Source organism: Fringilla coelebs, assembly GCF_963513975.1.
Source record: "Fringilla coelebs genome assembly, chromosome: 28".
Lineage (NCBI taxonomy): Eukaryota > Metazoa > Chordata > Aves > Passeriformes > Fringillidae > Fringilla > Fringilla coelebs.
Window position 1 is genome coordinate 3,893,652 of NC_140054.1, and position 8,345 is coordinate 3,901,996.

An 8,345-nucleotide genomic window follows, 5' to 3' on the forward strand; every position below is an offset into this window, starting at 1 on the left:
GCCAAGGGGAGAAATCCAGCGGCTTCCTCGAGCATGGAACACTGGAGTGACCTGGTGGGACCTCGGCTTGCCTCGTGCTGAGGAGCCTGGAGGGGACACAAAGGCAATGGGGCTGCCTGGGCCTCCTGCATCCCCCAGCCTCCCCCACTCCCACATCCCTTTACTCCAGGGTTCAGCATCCCTCTGTCCCTCACTCCTGCATCCCCTGGGCTCAGCATCCCTCTGTCCCTCACTCCTGCATCCCCCAGGGCTCAGCATCCCTCTGTCCCTCACTCCTGCATCCCCCAGGGCTCAGCATCCCTCTGTCCCACACTCCTGCATCCCCCAGGGTTCAGCATCCCTCTGTCCCACACTCCTGCATCCCCCAGGGTTCAGCATCCCTCTGTCCCTCACTCCTGCATCCCCCAGGCTCTGCATCCCGGCCGGGCAGGGCACAGCGCCCCTGCTGAGGGTGCTGGCTGGCTGGGAGCCGGGGAAGCGAGCGTTAACCGGGGCATTCCGGGGAGCAGAGCCCCAGGAATGAGGAAGTCGGAGCGGGTACCGGAGTGGAAAGGGCTTGGCAGGGGCTGTGGAAAATGGAGGCCTAGAGAAATGTGACAGCAGGCTGGCCTGGCCGGCAGTACCACACAGGCGTAGTTAAGCCTTCAAGCCTGCCATTGTTCTCCCCTAATTATTCCCACTCCCTGAGTATTACACCCCATAATTCAGGAAAGCTGAGTAATGGAAGAAACAACAGCAATTTTAATCTCTCAGTACCGGTGGTCTCCACCAAAAAAATGCTTTCAAGAGCTCTGCGGTTGCGACTTCCTCGGTTTGGTGGGCAGTGCAGGGGAGGGGGAGCACCAGCCTGAGGTGCTCAGCTGAGACCAGGGCCGAGGAGGCCAGCAGGGATGGCACCAGGGCTTGCTCCAGGTGATGGGAGGTGATGGGAGAGGCACATGCTGGATGCTGGGAGCATCCCCAGCAGGTACCACCTGAGCCCCATGCTGGCAGCTGGGCTGGCACTGGGGTGATTCCAGCTGGGGACAGCCCCTTGTCCCCTGCATGGGGGGACCTGGTGTCCTTGGTGACTTTGGTGTCCTTGGTGGGGAGGACCAGAGCTGGGGAAGGCACTCTCACTGTGTCTTCTGTTCTCAGTTAAACACACAGAACAGGGCATCAGTTTTTGGTCAAAACTTGTTTTCCTTCCTGGGAGCTGGCTTTCAGGAAAGGAAATTCTGAACTCCCTGGAAGTACTCTTGCTTTTTGACAAAAGCCACCGCGGGTTTGTTCCCTAAGGAGCAAGCTCTGGGTAAACACATTCCCTCTCCCCAAAGGAATGAGACCAGGAGTCAGCACCAGGGTTTTCTGGGGGCCCCAATATGAGCAGGAGGGACCCCCAGCCCTGTCTGTGCCCCTCTGCCCACTCCAGCACCCCTGGCCAAGTCCAAGCACCTGCACTGTCATGCCAGCCCAGCTCCCACTGTGAGTAATGTGATTGATGGGTCAAAATGAGCCTTTGTCTGATTTAGCATCACCTGCTCATCAGATCTTGGGGAGCAGGAGGAGGAGGATGGGCAGCAGTGCCCTCAGTGGGGCCAGAACAGATGCACTGAGCTGGGACCAGACGTCTCTGGGGAGCAACTCAAGGCCAGGGTGTCTGCCAGCCTTCATCTGTCCTTCCATCCCTCCCTCCTCAGCTCTGAGATGCAGTAAAAGCACCAAAAAAAAATCACAGATCTGCCCCAGCTGCTGTAGGCACATTATTCACCTGCTGTAAACTACCACGACCGTCTTCCCTCCTCTTGGAAGTTTTGGCTATAGCAATGCTCATGGAAATAGTGAGGTGACAGAGCCAGGCAGGGACCTGGCACACTGAGGAGCCCATCAGGGCCGTGCAGGGATTGTGCTGGAGCCAGTGGTTTCGAGACACAGCTCAGCATCACCTCCCAGCAGCTGCTCAGGTCTCTGCTACATTCAGCACAACAACGGGAGGTCACATTTCCCATCCCAGATACAAACTGGGGCGATGTCACCGCCGCCCCAGCGGCCGCCTGACAAGCCACCAGCCCTAGGGGACAGATTACCCCGCTGCCACCGCTTAGGGCTGGCCCTAAGGACACGCAGCTCGGGCTGCCGTGTCCCCGAGCGCTGCCCCTTGTCACACGCCGCCAGCCCCGGCGGTGACCGAGCGGGGCAGGCGGGGCAGGCGGGGCAGGCGGGGCAGGCGGGGTGGCTCAAGGTGACGGTGGCGGTGGGCGCTGCCTCTGTGTGGTCTGAGCCATCTGGATGCACTTACAGCAACGCTGCAGCAATTGCGGGGAGATCAAAACTCTTCAGGCCAACCTTGATTCCCGGTGCATTTTTTGCATTTTTGAGGACTCGAGTCTATAACCTGACAGCGGGAGGGGTGTTGCCTGCACAGCCCGGTGCTGCCGGGTTCTGGGAGTGATGCCTGGGGCAGATTCTGGGAGTGATGCCTGGGCTGGCCCAGCATTGCTGCAAGACCCCTGGAAATGACCCTGACCCAAGGGTGTTGGATTCTTTGTCCATATCCAGCACTCAGAGCAGGCACTGCCTCTGCTGGGGGGTCAAATCCCTGAGCAGGGCCCTGCTGAGCCCCTGCTGCACCCCCGGGCTCCAGCTCACAGGGGCAGGAGGGGGCATTCCAGGTGTCCCCATCCCTGGGGACAGAGGAGATGCCCAGAAGGAAATGACACCCACACCTGGATTAGGGAACAGCACAGTCCCATCCATCCCCACCTTCCTCCCGGGGCTTCCCATCCCCTTTGGAGCTCAGATGGGGAAACTTATCCCAGCACCCAACGTGTGGCATAAAGGGTGTGAGATTGTGACAGCTTTGGTTGGCTTAAGTGTGCTGTTGTCACTTCACTACTGTGCCTGGGGACGTCCTGGTGACAGCCACGGGGAGCAGTTGGGCACTGGTGCTGTACTGGGCACACTGGAGCTCCACTGTCAGCTCTGAAACAGAGGCTCCCCTGCAGCCTGTGATGAAATCCATGGTCAGGCAGGCTGTGTCCCTGCAGCCCTGCAGGACTGTGACAGCGTGGCCCTGAGCAGCAGCTCCTCTGAGAGGTGCCAGCCCTGGTAATTCATCATTAGCTCAGCCCTTGTGCCCTGCCGGGGCAATGGAGAGGGCACAGGGTGTCACAGGGGCACAGGGGGGTCACAGGGGGCACAGGGGGGTCACAGGGGGCACAAGGGTGTCACAGGGGGCACGGGGGAGGCAGGTCCTGCTCCCATGCCAGTCCTGCCCGTGCTGACTGACTGGTTCACTCATTAGCAGGAGTGGGGCTGTTTGGCTTTTCCCTTCTCCTGGAAAGGGGCCACTTACTGTTTTACAACTAAAATAACAAATTATTTCATAGAGGCTGGAGCTGCTGGGAGCTCTTAGGCCATGGTGCTGCACTGGGGCGGGCACAGACCCCCAGGCCCCCTCCCTGGTGCTGTGACAAGCCACATCCCAGGGTCCCCAAAATGAACCCATATGGAGCTCACAGCTTGGGCAAAGTGGGCACAAGGGATGGAGAACGAGAAAAGGGGCAGCATGTGGCATGTCCCCATGATTGTCTATTCCTGGTGATGCTCATCCCCCCATGGGGGCACCAACCCAGGGACCCTCAGCCCTGCATTCAGCTCTCCAAGAGGAACAGGCTCTGTGCAGCAGCAGCCCCAGCCCCCCAGGATGGCACCTGCATCCTGTGGCAGTGCCACCTCCCAGGCACTTGGCTTCCTCTGGGAAAGGGATGCTGAACTGTGCCCCAGCTTCCTCTCCCGGGGAAGGCGATGGGAACCAGCCCTGGTGCCCGCTCCCTGCCCTCCCCCTGGCACTGCTCATGCCCTCCTGGCCCTGCAGACAGATCTCAGGGTGCCTCAGGATGCAGCACCACCAAACTGGGCCCCCCAGGCCCCCTCCCCAGGGTGGCCTGCTGACAGCCCCAGCAATAGTGCAGCTGATAAAGCCCTGCAGCCACGCTGCCCTTCCCTGCCTGTGCCCACTGTGCCCCCAGTGCCAGCCGGGTGCTGGGGGCTGGATGGGGGCTGGAGGAGCTGGGCTGGGGGTGCCACGAGCCTGGAGCCCACCAAGACCTGGGCTGATGCCTCTGCTCTGCCAGCCTGACCTCCTCAGAGAATGACCCCCATAAAATGAAGCAGTTTGGTGGATAATAAAATGTTTTGGTTTTTTTTTTTTTTTTGTTTTACAACTGTTTTACTGCCTAGACGTTTCAGCAGCTCGGCAGAGCATCGGGGCAGCAAACTTCCTTTGTGTTCTGTGGGCAGCTCCCAGACAGGCTGCAGGACCCCCAGCCCATGGGATGGGTCCCCAGTACTCATGGCAGCACCCACCAGCGCAGGAATGGCACAGGGAGGGGGGATACAAGCCGGGAGGGTGACAGCAGCTGGGTGAGCCTGCTCCTGACAGCTCCTTTCTTGAACCACCTCCTTTCAGAGACAGCTGGGTGCTGTGGGGTCAGCCCAGCTCCGGATTGGAGCAGCCCCCAGGACCCAGGGACTCCATTCATCCACCAGCTCTGGAGGCAGATTTACTAGCTCATAGCCAGGGGTGTTTATGGTGGGCTGGAATGTGCGTCCCCAGCACGTGATGAATTTACAACGTGCCAACGAGTGGATTTATTCCAACCCCACTGTCAGTGAATTAATCACAGCAGCCACGGGAAGGCTGGAGGTGCAGGTGGGGAGAGATGCCCAGGGAGGGGGGTGGTGGGGGCACGTGGGGGCATCACAGGGACGGTTCTGCCTCTGGTTGTGTTGAGCTGTGATGAGCTCCGGGGCTGCTGCATCCCCTCCAGCGCTCCTGGGAAGTGCCAGCAGCCTCCAGGGCTGCCCTGGGGAGAGATTGAAAATTCAGCTTCCAACTCCACGTGCCATTTCCAAACAGAGGTCCAGGGGCCGCCAGCTACCACCTGGGCTGGTGCTCTGCAGACAAGGGAGCCCTGGAAACCGTAGGTGAATGCAGTTTTTCCATGCATATGTATATAGAAGCAGAGTCAGCTGCCAAAGTAAATACAACCCTTCCCTTTCCAAAAATGTCCTCCAGGAATTGTAAAGGATCCTGGAGCAAGAATTCTGTCTCAGATCCTTTTTGCTTTCTATTGGGGGAAGTGTATAAACTCGCTCGGATTCAGCCCGAGCAAAGGCGACGTGAGAGAGTTTTTTTATGGCATGCACCGAAGGTGCTGGGAGCCGGAGCCACCATGTGTACCCCGGGCAGGGCTCACGCAGGAAAACAATCCCAGTAAAGAGCTTTACAGCCACCGAGGAATGTGGAACCTCCACCAGCCCCGGCCGAGCCTTGCAAAGCTAATTGCTCTGGGATTTGCTCTTTGGGGGGGTTGAGTCTCCATGGTTGCTGCCTCAAAGGGTCCCAGCTGCCCTTGCGGTTCATTAGGATGCTGAGCGGGGAACTGGAGATGCTTTTAGGAGGCTGCAGCGGTTGTGGGGTAAGGGAAGGAGCCCTGCCGTTCCCGGCTGCAGCCCTGCCTTCTCCCGTTACAGCCGGGGACCCTTCCTGCCCCGGCGGGGTCGGCGCTGGGAGCCGGAGGTGGCAGCGGTGGCCCCGGAGCTGCTGAGCCGGGCGCTGTCCCTGACCCCAGCGGGACCATTCCCTTCAACCCGACCCAGTGGGACCCATCCCGGGCCGATTCCTCGGGAAGACACACGGGGATGTTTTCTGAGGCCGATGCATCCTCGTGTCTCCCCGGGTGAGGGCTGCAGTGGCTGGTGGTGGCGTGGTGCTGCACCCGCGGCCACCGCAGCCCGTCCCTCCAGGCCCCGTCTGCTCGCGTGTTTTCTTAACTGATCTTTTCTTGCTCATTTAAGTGACTTTGGAAAATGGGATTTTGGCTCTTAAATCGTTCAGGGGCTTTTGAAAATTTGACTCTAAATACTTTCCGAAGTGCATTTGTATGAAGTAATTCTCTCCAACCTCCCACAGTGGTAGTCAGATTGCATTTAATCCATCACTGAATGTTCCCGAAGGCTGGGATCTGGCACCATGCTCCACACGGAGCCGTGGCTCACCCTGCACTGCGCTGACACTGCCCGGTGTCCTCCTGCCCAGGCCACCTCTCACCTGCACGTCACAGCTGGCACAGCAGGGTGATGTCCCCACCCCCTTGTTCGCCCTTGTCACCCCGTGCCAGCGCCCTGAGCGGGCACAGCAGCACAGCCCAGCTCTGCTCGGCACTGCCAGCCCGGTTCCTGGCCCCCTCCCACCCCCATGGCACATTTTCCCACTGAGCATCAAGGGCTGGTTTTCTGAGCACAATTATCCATCTTTGTGGAAACATGGAAACGATATTCCAGCGCACGGGGCTGATTCGATTATGTCCGTGACCCACCGAAATTAAGTTAAGGCATTTTTCAGCTCCAGATTGAATTATGTCTCCTCCCTCTCTCTTGCTCCTCCTGAGCAGAGCAGCTGGATGGCTGGGACAGGGATTTTGGGAGGCAGAGGGAGGCACCCTGAGGTGCAGCAGTGCCCAGGGGTGCTGTGGCACTGGAGCTCTCAGTGGTTCAGCGTGGCCCTGGCAGGGCCAGCACAACGCTGGGGACACCGTGGAGCCCTGGCACGGCAGTGGCTGCAGAGCTGCCAGGAGATACAGGCTGCAGAGCCACTAAATCCCACTCTAAGCCTGGCTTCCCTCTCCTGCTGGGGAAGAGAACCATCAGCAGTGGCTCAGCACAGTGCTGAGAGGCATCAGTTGTTTAGCTCAAATAAATAAATAAATTTTAAGTTGGATGAGTTATGGCAAGGGGTGAGTTGCTCTCTTTCCTTGCTCAGCTTGGGATTGCTGCAGCCTCGGGCTGCGAGATGTGAGCTCGCACCTGGATATCTTTTGGGCTGGAATAGAGTTAATTTCATAGAATTTTTCTCAACAGCTGGTACAGAGCTGGGTTTTACCTTTAGTATAAGAATATTGAGGGTCAGGTGTTGCTTGGTAATATTTATTTAAGTCCTACATATCTTTCAGTTCCTTGTTCTCTGCCAGTGAGCAGGTGCACCAGCACCCAGACCAGAGGATCAGGGGGCTGCAGTCAGAAGCAGCTGTAACTCCACAATCTATAAAAGAAAAGAAAGAACCCAGTGAGGGGTTAGAAGACTCCAGAACAAAAATGACCATTGCTGGGCAGCAGGAAGAAGCCAGTCCATGGCCAGGAGCAGCCAGAGTGGCACGGCACAGCCAAGGTGGCATGGCCAGGGCTGCAGCCCAGGCTCCATCCTGGGGCAGGGACAGGCCTGGGGAAGCAGGAGCCAGCACAGGAGCGATGACAGGCAGCAGAGGCCGGCACCGAGCGAGGCTGCAGCCCATGGTTTGCTCTGTGGGACAGAGGAATGTCTGTGCTGGCAAATGAGCCTCTGAGCAGAGGAAATGCTTTGCCAGTGAGAGCTCTGGTTAAACAAGGCTGGTTCATTTCTGCGGGAGCTGCCGTGCCAGCGGAGGCCCCTGCATGCTCTGCCCCGTGCCCGGGTGCTGCAGGTGGGACGAGGGCGTGGGCAGGAGAGCTGGAACTGCCAGAACACCGTGGTCGTGGTGCTGAGGTGGTGGCAGAGCAGCTGCTGCCAGCAGCCATCCCGCTGGGGCTGCGGTCCCCGAGCAGTCACCATGTGTTCAACCGGGCTCAGCCCTGGCCGGGAGCAGCCTTGGGGCTGCTCTGAGCTGCTCACCCTGCCGTGGGGACGGTGGTAAAGGACCAGCTGCGGGTGGACCCCCAGCCCTGCCTGCTCAGGGCACGGAGGGGACCCCAGCCCCATCTGCCCGCGCAGGGCACAGCGCATCAGCATTCCTGGGAGCAGGGTCCGGCCCCACGGCGGCTGCTCTCCGGGGGAAGGCATTGAGGGGGGATTAGCTGTCTGATGCCCCCCTTGCTCAGGCGCTTAATACAGAAAACAAACACCCTTGTGCACCCAGCGGCCTCCATCCCGACGGGCTTTCTCCGTGCCCGTTGCCTGAGCAACCCTAATCTGCCTCCCGGGGCACACCGGGGCCCTGCACCCCGCGCCCCCGCACCCCGGAGCTGCGGCAGCGCCGGCGGTGTCCCGGCTGTGCCTGGCACGCGGCTGCCAGCGGGACGCCTCGGCTCCTCCGCCCCGGGCATGGGCAGCACACGGTGCCCGGGACAGGCAGGAGGTCGGGGCTGCCGGCGCCCGGCTCTCCTGAGACTGGGGCACCTCTGTCCTGGTGTGGGATTTAAAAGTGTGCCAAGACACGAGGCAGCGGGACGCGGCTGCACTGGCACCACACTTCCAAACTCTTCTGTCCAGGCCAACAGGATTTTCAAGGTGGCAGAGTTGCCCCACCACAGAAGGGGGGATCATGTCC